This window comes from Protobothrops mucrosquamatus, unplaced genomic scaffold, assembly GCF_001527695.2.
Source record: "Protobothrops mucrosquamatus isolate PMUCROS unplaced genomic scaffold, P.Mucros_1.0 scaffold781, whole genome shotgun sequence".
NCBI lineage: Eukaryota > Metazoa > Chordata > Lepidosauria > Squamata > Viperidae > Protobothrops > Protobothrops mucrosquamatus.
The window spans coordinates 132035-144686 of NW_015387049.1; positions in this window are offsets into that span (position 1 = coordinate 132035).

Below are 12652 nucleotides of genomic sequence, written 5' to 3' on the forward strand. Positions count from 1 at the left end.
CACCTTGGAGCCAGACCGTGAGTGAGTGAGTGCATACCTGCCTAGGATGTGGAAATGCAGCCTTTTGGGAACTTCTTGAGCAAGAGGTTGCTTGTCCAAGTAGACGCTTTGGCCAAAGGACAAACCAGAAAGTATGGGCTCAGACAGGACCGTTGTTCCCCTCCAGGGGGCAGCACACCTATACAGTATTTCTTCAACCTGAGCTACCATACCACTGGGCCCTTTCGGTCTTTGCATCTCCTCCACCCTGTGTGTGCTAGTATTGTAGGGAATCTCAAACTTAATTAAATTACTCATCTTAAATTACATTGCTTGTGAAATTGCTTTCTTTCTAAAATGTAAGGAACTATGTATATAATGGAATATAAGAGTCCATAAAGTTCAGAGAAGGACACTTAATGGGAATAGTAAGGTATTCAATGAAAGACCTCAAGTATTTTTTAACCTCAAGGATGAATTCAAATTATTGGCTATTTAAAACAGAAAAGCATGTAACAAAACAGTGCTGTATCTAACAATTACTTTACCAGAATGAGCGCAATATTCTTTGGAGTGGACTTTTCTGAGTATGTTTGTGTTGCACGAACACCTGTCCAGATCTGCTCACTTGTTAACTACCATCTCAAGTGACAATCCGTATATATGAAACACTAACACCCAGGTCAAATTTATCCCACACAAAATCTCTCCCACTTATTTATAGGTAGTCCTCGACTTCCACACCTTCATTTAGTAACCATTTGAAGTTACAATGACACTGAAAAAAGCGACGACTGCTTTTTACACTTACAACCATTGCAACATCCCCTGGTCACAAGATCAAAACTTTGGGTGCTTGGAAACTGGCAACTATTTATGACCGTTGCACTGTCCTGGGGTCACGTGAGATTGCCATTTGTAACTTCCCAGCCGGCTTCTGACAAGCAAAGTCCATTGATTCATTTAACAACTGCTGTGATTTGCTTAACACAGGGGTAGGCAACCTTGGCTCTTTTATGACTCGTGGACTTCAACTCCCAGAATTCCTGAGCCAGCCATGCTGAGGGGAAAGGGAGAGGTTTCCAAGCTGAGCCATGCTGGCTCAGGAATTCTGGGAGTTGAAGTCCACGAGTCATAAAAGAGCCAAGGTTGCCTACCCCTGACTTAACAACTGTGACAAAAGGTCATGAAATGGAGCAAATCTCACTTAACAACTGCCTTGCTTAGCAACAGAAGTTTTAGGCTCAGTTATAGTTATAAGATGACTACCTGTATTAATGCATTTCTACACACCTCCCCAAGAAAATTGTCTTACACAACATCAGACTACTGTGAATGGTTGGTCTGCTTCAAGGGGAGACAATTAAGTCGTCATTCCAATATATAAGAGTGTCATAGGAAGATGGTCAAGAACTAATTTCTACTACCACAGAAACTAGGTTCATGAAACTAGGGTCAGCTGCTCAAAATTGCAGCTACTATAAGGTTAAATATACCTCTCAGGAATGGACTGATTTTCTCATAAAGTAGGGAGAATTAGTTTGGATGATTCTTGTGGCCCCTTTACACTCCACAAGTCTATGATTCAGGTGGCAGCAATCTCTCATTTTCTCATTATTTGTTATCTGATCCTTTGACTATTGGGTTTTAGAGATATAATATAGATATAATAATCTGTATAATATAAAAAATATAATTCAGTAGAGTCTGTTTAATTTGTTGTTCAAAAACCCATAATGTTGCATATATAAGATTTTATTACTGTTGGGATATTTGATAAGTAAAGAAATGCTTATTGTCCTATACCAGGGGTAGGCAACCTTGGCTCTTTTATGACTCGTGGACTTCAATTCCCAGAATTCCTGAGCCAACATGGCTGGCTCAGGAATTCTGGGAGTTGAAGTCCACCAGTCATAAAAGAGCCAAGGTTGCCTACCCCTGTCCTATACCATAATATTGCTCTTGTTCTTTGGGGGGGGGGGTGTTTTTTCCCTTGTTTGTTTTTCTTCTTTCCTTTTTTTTCTAATTTTACATTTTGGTATTCTGGGAGATAGCTTGTTTTGTGTAGTTTAGACTGAAATGTGTAAGTAGTTACCACTGGTAACTACTTACACATTTGGTACCACTGATATTGTTTGAAGCAATTAGAAAGGCTATGGGGACTGAATCTGAGATCTTTACTGTGCAAACCATGTGCTCTAGAATTGAACTGCAGCCCTTCATGACTCAGCTTATTTCTCAATTTAAAGAATTTGAATGTTAAAATGTGAGTCACACCAAGCCACGCTGTTTGTTCAATAACCCAGTATCCTGCTTTCCCCAACCCAGCACAATCCAGATGTGTCCAGACAATGGCTGTGTTGACTTGGATTTCTGGGACATGCATTCCCAATTCATCTGGAAGGTGCCTGGTTAGCCAACACTGGTCTATTTTCCAGATCCCAAGGGAGACGGATTTCCCGCCCTGAGGGTCTTCTCTTGTAATATAGAGGTTCTGTTATGCAGTCATGACTATTCTTTCCTTCTTCTGTGACTATACCGTTTAGCAGGAAGGAGGAGACACTCATAACTCAAGAAGCAATAGGATAAAGTGAGAAGTTTGCTACCACTCAGATATCGTGTATTATGAAGCTGGGAAGTTCAAGAAAAAAGAATCCCTAATAAGGTAACATAACAGAATTTTGAAAGTCTACCAAAGTGATTCTCCTACACAATTTATATCTGGTGTAATCAACTTGGAGTTACTCTGAGACTTTTTTACACCTCCTTTCACCTCTAGATTCAAGAATAAGGAATTGTTTCTTCCTTTAAGTGTCCAACTGCCCTGCCCACGTTCCCAAGGTCTGTTGAGCATTCCTTGCATCAGAAAATACAGTGTGAAGATAAACAGACTAGTAATCTGATGAAAAGGGGTGATATCTTAAGATAGCAATGATTTTAAAATCATAATGAGGTTAATAATTCATAGAGTAGGGCCTTTATGTACAGACTTTGGGATAGAAGCCTAAGGTACCACCCAAGAAGAAATACAAGTGAAAAGGCCCCCAAAAAGTTCAGCATTGGCTTGGTACAGTTGATTGCAATTGAAGTGGGACAGAAACCTGAATGAAAAAATGAATTCAATTTCAAAATAAATAGGTCTTGACCCTTAAAAAGCCTCCCCATAGGAAGGGCCAGAGTTTAAATTACCTAACTACTCAGCTAATCAAAAGTCAAAGAAAGGCATCTTTTCACTCTATGCCCCACTAACAACAAACATTCTCCCTCCAAATGCCCAAATTCAAATAAAACTCTAAGCGAAACTATTGGTAACTATTTGGATTCACTGCTCTTTTAAAGAATAGATCTGTCTGCCCATCCGTCCATCCATCTATATCAGGGAGCAAAACATACTGCCAGCTGGAATAAAGAGCCATGTGGGGTTAGATAGATCTGTGTCTTAGTATATAAGGCAAGCTCCCCTTTTCAAAATTATCTGTGTTAGGTAGGGAAGACATTACTAGGGGAGGGGAAAAAAAACAGATGGCCACTCCATTTGTTGTAACATCATGCTATATTTCACAAGGCTTACCAAATGCCTTAAGGAAATAAACAAAAAAAAGGGGGGGGCTATGTTGTGGATTTTTAATAATTGGAAGCCACCCGGAGCCATCATTTGTGAGTTGGGGAGCCATTTAAATTTGCTAAATAAATAAATAAAACAGAAACATTACCAGCTTATTAAAAAAGATTAATCCATGAATTATTACATCGATACGAACTGGAGTACAACAGACGCAACTGTTTTAATAGTTCTGGTAGGTACAGTACATCGGGTGCTCATTGCACAAGAGGTTGCCCCTTCCCAACTGTTTCTTGCTACTTGTTGATTATATATCCGAGATATATATCCAGTTGGAATGACTTGCCTATAGAAGTGGTGGATGCTCCAAGGAGGTTTTTTTTTTTTTAAACAAATTTTATTGGTTTTTTGATTCTTAGAACAAAGTGCTTAAGACACACCGTGGTGCTGGAGTAATCAAACATCCAGAAATAAAACCATATATGAATAACTCCAACCAATACATTAACTATTCCCTCTCTATTTCCCTCAATTAACCTAATACATTTAAGATACTCCATTTCTAATTTAAATTTCTAAAAATCCTAAACCTGTTTTACAGCTTTGTGAATTTACAATTAGCATAATCAAATTTGACTTTAAAGAAACAGATTATCAATTCAGGTATACCTTCCAGATATATTCTAGATCTCAATCTCTTAAATCCGCTCCAAGGAGGTTTTTAAGAAGAGATTGGACAACCATTTATCTGAAATGACATAGGATTTCCTGCTTGAGCAGAGGATTGGACTAGAAGACCTCCAAAGTCCCTTCCAGTTCTGATAGTCTGTCTGTCTGTCTGTCTGTCCGTCCATCCGTCCGTCCGTCCGTCCGTCCGTCCATCCATCCATCTATCTATCTAATCCAGGGGTAGTCAACCTTGGCTCTTTTATGACTCGTGGACTAGAAGACCTCCAAAGTCCCTTCCAGTTCTGATACTCTGTCTGTCTGTCTGTCTGTAGTCAATCCAATCCAATCTATCATCTATCTATCTACGTACCTATATGGACACTGCACTACAAAAGATTTTAACCAATGTTTTCTGCATATTCTCTGTAAGCAAAAAAATAAAAGGGCTCGGCCTCAGAATTCAAGCTGCTTTCTAAGGAAAAGACCTTATCATTTCCATAAAGAAAAGAGGTAGGGGGTTGGGAAAGAATGTAACGCTATGACAAATTGCTTCCAAGCACAGCCTTAGGGGAAATCTCTCAGCTTACTATGTGCAAGAGATGGGTGAGGCTGATAACTCAGCTGACCCAGTTTGAGAGGAAAGTGCTCCATCAGAGTGACTCAAGGCAGAACTACACCCGGAGGATGAGCAAACCCTGTCCCTTCATTCTTAGTGTCTTAGGTAAGTGATTGAGATCTGCACTTCCATGAGTTTTTCCATCAGAGACTGGAGGAGGAGAGACCGGAGGAATGCCTTTGGAGGGAAAGAGCTGAAGGCTTCTAATATCCCTGGCCACCTCCAATGGCCTTCCAGGAAACATCTTTTCCATAAGGAATGACCGAATTCACAGATGGATGGAAATGGAGGGACCATGAGGCAATGGTTCTCCTGCTTAATTTGAGAAAACTGAACTGTAAGAATCCCAAGGATGGCTACATGCCTTCTGTTAAAGACTTCCACAAGGACAAACCCCATACAATGGACAACTCATGGTCCCTATATTGTGCCTAAACTCTTATTTTTGTATCTAGTCCTGAATTTCCTACTATTCTACTACTAATATTTGGTGGCTGCTGACTGGTACAGTAGTGGCAGAATTTTTCATAAATATTTTGGTGAGAATCAAAAGGAAAAAAAAACCCACGATGACTCCAAATAGATACACAAACACCGAATCTCATCCCATGCAGGAAAAAAAAAAGCTGATCATTTGTTGTCTTCCTCTGGTGATATCAGCATGTCATTTCTACATCTCCCTAGTCCTAGTTTTTGTACAAGAACAAAAGAACACAATTCACACAATTCAATCCAGCTAAATGTCTATGGAGATTTTCAGTTGTCCAAGTCATGCTGTTCACAAAGGTGCCACGTAATCACCACATAACTGCAAGGAATATAAATCCTTCCATTCTCCACCATTCAGTCAGAATTGAAGAAGCTTCTTGGATGAGAAGTGAAATGTCTTCTAGCAAAACAAGGAAGTCCAGTTGCCTTTTGAAAGAAAGCACTTTTGGGACAATTCAGTACAGTGCACTGTTCAATACAGTATGGATGGCACCATAGAGGAGTAAGTTCTTGTATGTACAAGGAAGCAAACTGGATAGCACATAGCTTATGGAACTCCCTAAGATATGGTCAGCTTTGTTTAAGTTGTAAAAGGGGATTTAACATATTGAAGGTAGTGGTATCATACCGTAGTTCTTGGCTGTGATAGAGGGAGCCTGCAAAATCAGTGAGATGGTGTTACTGGGTTCCTGCCTTATTTACAAATTTCTCCTTGGTGTCTTGAAATGCACTCTGGAAAGAGGAGACCTAAGTAAGTCTCGCCATGGTTTTCCCAGCTGCAATGTAGGGCTGTGAAAGTTGGACCATAAGAAAGGCTGAGCGACAAAGAATGGAGGCCTTTGAACTATGGTGCTGGAGAAGATTCCTGCGAGTCCCCTGGACTGCAAGGCGATCACACCGGTCAGTCCTAGAGAAGAACAACCCCGACTGCTCTTTAGAAGGCCAGATCCTGAAGTTGAAGCTCAAGTACTTTGGCCACCTAATGAGAAGGAAGGACTCACTGGAGAAGAGCCTGATGCTGGGAAAGATGGAGGGCAAGAGAAGAAGGGGACGATAGAGAATGAGGTGGCTGGATGGAGTCACTGAAACAGTAGGCATGAACTTAAATGGACTCCAGAAGATGGTAGAGGACAGGAAGACCTGGAGGAACGTTGTCCATGGGGTCGCGATGGGTCGGACACGACTTCGCAATTAACAACAACAACAAAAGTAAGTCTCGGGACTGATCCAACACAATTCTTCTTATGTTCTGATCAACTACTTTTTGTAAAGCAACGGAGCTGATTGTGGGGGATGTAAGCATAGAGAGCCAGTTAGGTACAGTAAAGTGGTTAAGATGCTGCCCTAGATATCAAGGGTCCATGAATGACTCTCTCTCAGCCCAACCAACTGCACAGGGTTGTTATGGGGAAAATGGGAGGCAAGAGTATTAGGTATGTTCCCAGCCTTGAGTTACAGTATACATAAAAATGGCGGAATAAAATAACCAACATCCTCATTCACTATTTGGAGCACTTGAACACCACTGGTTATTGACAAAATCACCAGCAGTCAATTGCAAAAGGCAGCTTCACTTGAAACACTTTTATGTTCTGCTCGATGCACTTCTAACACCATCAGACAACAACACCTGTCTATTCCAGATCCTTGGGAAGAGCTCAGTAGATGAATAAAATGCCAAATCCAGTCTAAAAATCTCGCTGTGTGACCAACCAAAAAAATGTAAGTGTTTGGCTTCTCACCTCTAATTTTGCTCATCTTAAGTCTATAGTGCTGTTGCTCAAATATTTTATTCTAATATATTTTTTTCTTATTGTAGACATATTTTGGGGATTATAGTCAGCTCTCTATATTGTCAACATAAGCAATGTGTTAATATTAGAAATATTATAACACAACACTGTCGCTAAAAGCCTTTGTGGCAAATAAGGAGAAGAGCAACAAAGATGATCAGGGGACTGGAGGCTAAAACATACAAGGAACGGTTGCTGGAACTGGGTATGTCTAATCTAGTGAAAAGAAGGACTAGGGGTGACATGATAGCAGTGTTCCAATATCTGAGGGGCTGCCACAAAGAAGAGGGAGTCAAGCTATTCTCCAAAGCGCCTGAAGGCAGGACAAGAAGCAACATATGGAAACTAATCAAAGAGAAAAGCAACCTAGAATTAAGGAGAAACTTCCTGACAGAACAATTAACCAGTGGAACAACCTGCCTCCAGAAGCTGTGAATGCTCCAACACTGGAAGTTTTTAAGAAGAAACTGGACAGCCATTTGTCTGAAATGGTATACGGTTTCCTGCTGAGCAGGGGGTTAGACTAGATAACCTCCCTTCCAACATTATATTATTATTTATTATTATTTATTATTATTATATCTGTTGACATGCAATGCTGACTTTCAGTTGGAGTTGATGCAGCAGCTATGTGGCCTAGCCACAGCTATGATTGCAGTCAGTTAAGGCTGTACAGCTATGCAACAATTGATGAGAAACAGGGGGAACAGGACTATATAGGCAGAGATCACCAAATCAGCCTGTTACTATCAAGTGAATTAAAGTTACGGTCCTGTCACTACTCCCCAAAGAGTCAATTGCTGTTTTGTCAGCTTTCAACCATGCAAGGGGTGTGTATTAATACTGCCGAGTCTTGTCTTCCAACAGCAAATATCTCGGGACAATTAAAATCCAAAGTAACCTTTCAAACCAAGCCTTACGTTTTTGCAGTATTAGAACCACTAACCTGATTTTCTCTGCTGATGGTACCTTCTCTTTTCTCATCTGCATCATGCAGGAAGATGCTTATAAAATTCCAAGGTGACACTCAGCTACAGTATTTGTCCTTGATGGCAACCATCCAAAAAAACAAACAAACCCCTATCTGCATCAAACCTATCAGGTTCAGCAACGTGGTGGAAAAATAGGTTTCACTAGACCAGGGGTAGGCAACCTTGGCTCTTTTATGACTCGTGGACTTCAACTCTCAGAATTCCTGAGCCAGCTCAGAATTCTCCCAGGAATTCTGGGAGTTGAAGTCCACGAGTCATAAAAGCGCCAAGGTTGCCTACCCCTGGTCTAGCAGTTATGCTGTGAGACTGCCCACTTCTGTTTGGCCTCCCAGCCAGAACCTATTTGCAGTTTGGGCTGCGAGAGGAATCAGGACACTGGCTTCAATAATAGTTCCTTTTTGTTTTAAGTGGGTTGACCAACCATAGGATGTGAAGCCTTGAAATTGATTACAATTATGGCTCAATTTATACCAATGGACTTGACTCTTATACTTCTGTAGCAATGCAGCAATGGCCACTATTTAGGAGGAATCCTTATGGGCTCTTCGTGTATTTTTTTACAAGTGTATTTCATTGTACAGTAGAATATGACTTCAAAATGCAGCCATCTTTTTTCCTTCTTCTATCCTTTTTGATGATCAAATCAATACATATGCTGTGATTTAAAAACTTGGCTATACAAATGACAAACTATTTGCTGCCACCTAGTGGTTAATATATTGGAATATATTGATATACAGGTAGTCCTCAACTTAACAGTTCGATTTAGTGACTGTCCAGCGGCACTGAAAAAAAGTGACTTATGACCGTTTTTCACACTTAACAACCATTGCAGCATCCCCATGGTCACCTGAACAAAATTCAGATGCTTGGCAACTGGTTCATAGTTATGACGGCTGCAGTGTCCCGGGGTCCTGTGATTAACTTTTGCAACCTTCTAAGAAGGAAAGTCAATGGAAAAATCAGATTCCCTTAAGAACCATGTTACTAACTTAAGAACTGCTGTGGCAAGATAGGTCGTAAAGTGGGGCAAAATCCACTTAACAAATTTTTGCATAGCAACAGAAATTTGGGCTTAATTGTGGTCATAAATCGAGGATTTCCTGTACTTCAATATATTGGAAATATATTGATTTCCAAAGAGGTGGAAATCAATGGAAAAAAGATGGAATATTAAATGTTCAAAAATGAAAAGGTTTGACACTACTCACAATGGAGAATTGGTTGGTGAAAATGATTGAACTTGTGGCGATGGCTGGAATAATCTTTGATTAGAAATTTATATCATGTGCATGCCGTCGTATTATGACCTAAATATACTTCTCAGCAAATGATTTTTAATGCAGCTCTTTTTATTATATCATGTTTTTTAAAATTTTTATATTGGGCTTTATTATTTTGTGATAGTGAATCACTCAGAGAACAATGTGTTCAATAGTCTAAATAATTTCAGATTGGGAGAAACAGGTAAGTGTTCTTTGAATACTGACAGATAAAACTTGCAGTGTCCCAGACTATTCTAAGTAATAGTGCCTATTATGAATTTTTACCCGTGACTATACCAACAATATTTGAAATGCAAAGACAATTCTTGCTGGATCTGCCTGCAAGTCTATGCCAATCATGCATTCAGTGATGACCGATTTCCTCTCTCTAGAACAGTGGTTCTCAACCTTTTTAATGCCGTGACCCCAACCGGTCGTAAGTCGAGGACTAAACCGGTCGTAAGTCGAGGACTAAACCGGTCGTAAGTCGAGGACTAAAACGGTCGTAAGTCGAGGACTAAAACGGTCGTAAGTCGAGGACTATCCAACCGGTCGTAGGTCGAGGACTTTCCCTGCCCGGGAGTGCCGCGCATGCGTGGTTCCGCCCCCTGCGCCGGCCGAGGCATAGCTGGCAAGCGGCAGAGACGGAGCAGGCCGACCACCAGCTGGCCCAGCCCAAGGGAGGTAAGGCACCTGCCGGAAAAGGGGAAAAAAATGGTGGACAAAAAAAATGGCAGACAAAAAAAATGGCAGACAGCCTTGCTTGGCGACCCCCGTGAAATGGTCGATCGACCCCAAATGGGGTCCCGACCCACAGGTTGAGAACCACTGCTCTAGAAAGTCAAGAAAGAGGAGCTGAAGAAAACGGCACTTTTTTAAAAAAAAATCAGACACACCTCTTAAACAGATATATGTTTAATCTTATTAGGGCTAATGACAGCTTCTGTCAGAAAACAGCTCTGTTTGGGAATTCTGTCTTGGAACGAACCTCTCATTAATGGGAAAACAGTAATTGTGATCTTGATCATCTGGGATAAACATCTTGATTGGGAAGCAGTTATTAAACATTTCTATCCTGAACTATCGGCTGTTGGATGTAAACTTTCTAGCTTGTATCATTACCCAAAACACATCCATCCCTTGAAGTGTTCCAAGTGAAAGGTAGTGATAGCCATTATAAGTTTGGCTACATCCACTTACTGACAACATAGTAGATAGGAGAATCAAATCTTTACCTTGATGTCCTAAAGTCCTGAATAACACTATATGTAGATGAGTTCTAATAACAGCAATGACTGAGCATAGTTTTTGTCCTATTGAGAATGGAAAGCATTCCGAGGGCTAGTTGCTGATCTTTTTTAAAAACTGCAAAGCCCATCTTTTCACAAAACAGCAGAGCCAGACAAAAAGTTAGCTAACATATCTCATTACGTTCCTCTCCTCTCCACAATCTGAATTTAAATTTGTACACAGCACAATGTACAGGACTCAGTACAGTTGACAAGACTCAGTGAGTCTAAGTGTAAAACAACTGACCGAGGACATTGCTCCCATGTTCTACATAAAACACGCAACTGGAAATATATATCTCAGGTCTGGATTGCTCCAAACTATTTTCAGGGCTGTACTTACTCTGCTTTAAGGAAACTCAACATGGTATTTTAACAATACCTCAAATTCCTAGCCCTCCACACAAGAATAGCTAGATCCTTTTCGGTTTTTGTAATGGCTTTCACATTTCTGGATTTAGGCTTACTTATCACAATAATCCACAACATACTTACTGTATGGTGAATTGGTTAAATAAGCCATGTTTGGTTTCATTGAGCAAGATGAAAGCAGTTCAAAAATTCTTTGGCTGAGTTCATTGTTAAACCGGAACCAATGCATGAATGTTGCTTTATAAGCAATCCCTCTCCAGATGGCCACGATACAACATTCACATGACACAGTGTGAATTGGAATTAATCATAGTGGAAGCAGCCATCCCAAAACATATTCCTTATACCACAACAGACTTCAACTATAACGGTTGACTGTTCCATTTTGATGACAGCCACTACAGGCAGTTCTTGACTTATGACCACAATTAAGGCCAACATTTCTGTTGCTAGACAAAAGAGTTGTTAAGTGAGTTTTGCTCCATTTCTTGTCACAATTGTTAGGTGAATCAATGTAGTTAAGTTAGTAACACAATTGTTAAGTGAATCTAGCTTGCCCATTGACTTTGTCAGAAGGTCCCAAAAGGTGATTACATGGTCTGGGCAGGGGTCTGCAACCTTGACAATTTTAAGACTTGTGGACTTCAGCTCCCAGAATTCCTCAGCCAGCTTAGCTGGCTGAGGAATTCTGGGAGCTGAAGTCCACAAGTCTTAAAGTTGTGAAGGTTGCAGACCCCTGGCCTAGGGATACTGTAACCATCATAAACACATGCCAGTTGCCAAGCGTCTGAATTTTGATCATGTGATCATGGGGATGCTGCCATGGTTGTGTGAAAAATGGTTATAAGTTACTTTTCCAATGCTGTTGTAACTTCAAATGGTCATCAAATGAATTATTGCAAAGCAAGGACCACCCATATTTACTGATTTTCCATTTTTCTTCATAAATACAAAGCCCACAGAAATCCATATTTAGAGATGATGTACCTGGGATTAATAAACCTAATCCTTCCCCAGGGACTTTCTTACAAATGTAGGCACAAGGAATGAAAAACAAAAGTAGAACAGCGCTACAGGAGCGGTTCCAGTTTGCCTCACATTCTAGGACTGGGCTGCTCAATCATAAGATGATCTAAATCAGTGGTTCTCAACCTGTGGGTCGGGACCCCATTTGGGGTCGATCGACCATTTCATGGGGGTCGCCAAGCAAGGCTGTCTGCCATTTTTTTTGTCCGCCATTTTTTCCCCCTTTTCCGGCGGGTGCCTTACCTCCCTTGGGCTGGGCCAGCTGGTGGTCGGCCTGCTCTGTCTCTGCCGCTTGCCAGCTACGCCTCGGCCGGCGCAGGGGGCGGAACCACGCATGCGCGGCGCTCCCGGGCAGGGAAAGTCCTCGACTTACGACCGGTTGGGTACTCCTCGACTTACGACCGGTTTAGTCCTTGACTTACGACTGGTTTAGTCCTCGACTTACGACCGGTTTAGTCCTCGACTTACGACCGGTTTAGTCCTCGACTTACGACCGGTTTAGTCCTCGACTTACGACCGGTTTAGTCCTCGACTTACGACCAGTTGGGGTCGCGGCATTAAAAAGGTTGAGAACCACTGATCTAAATTAAATCGATGGCT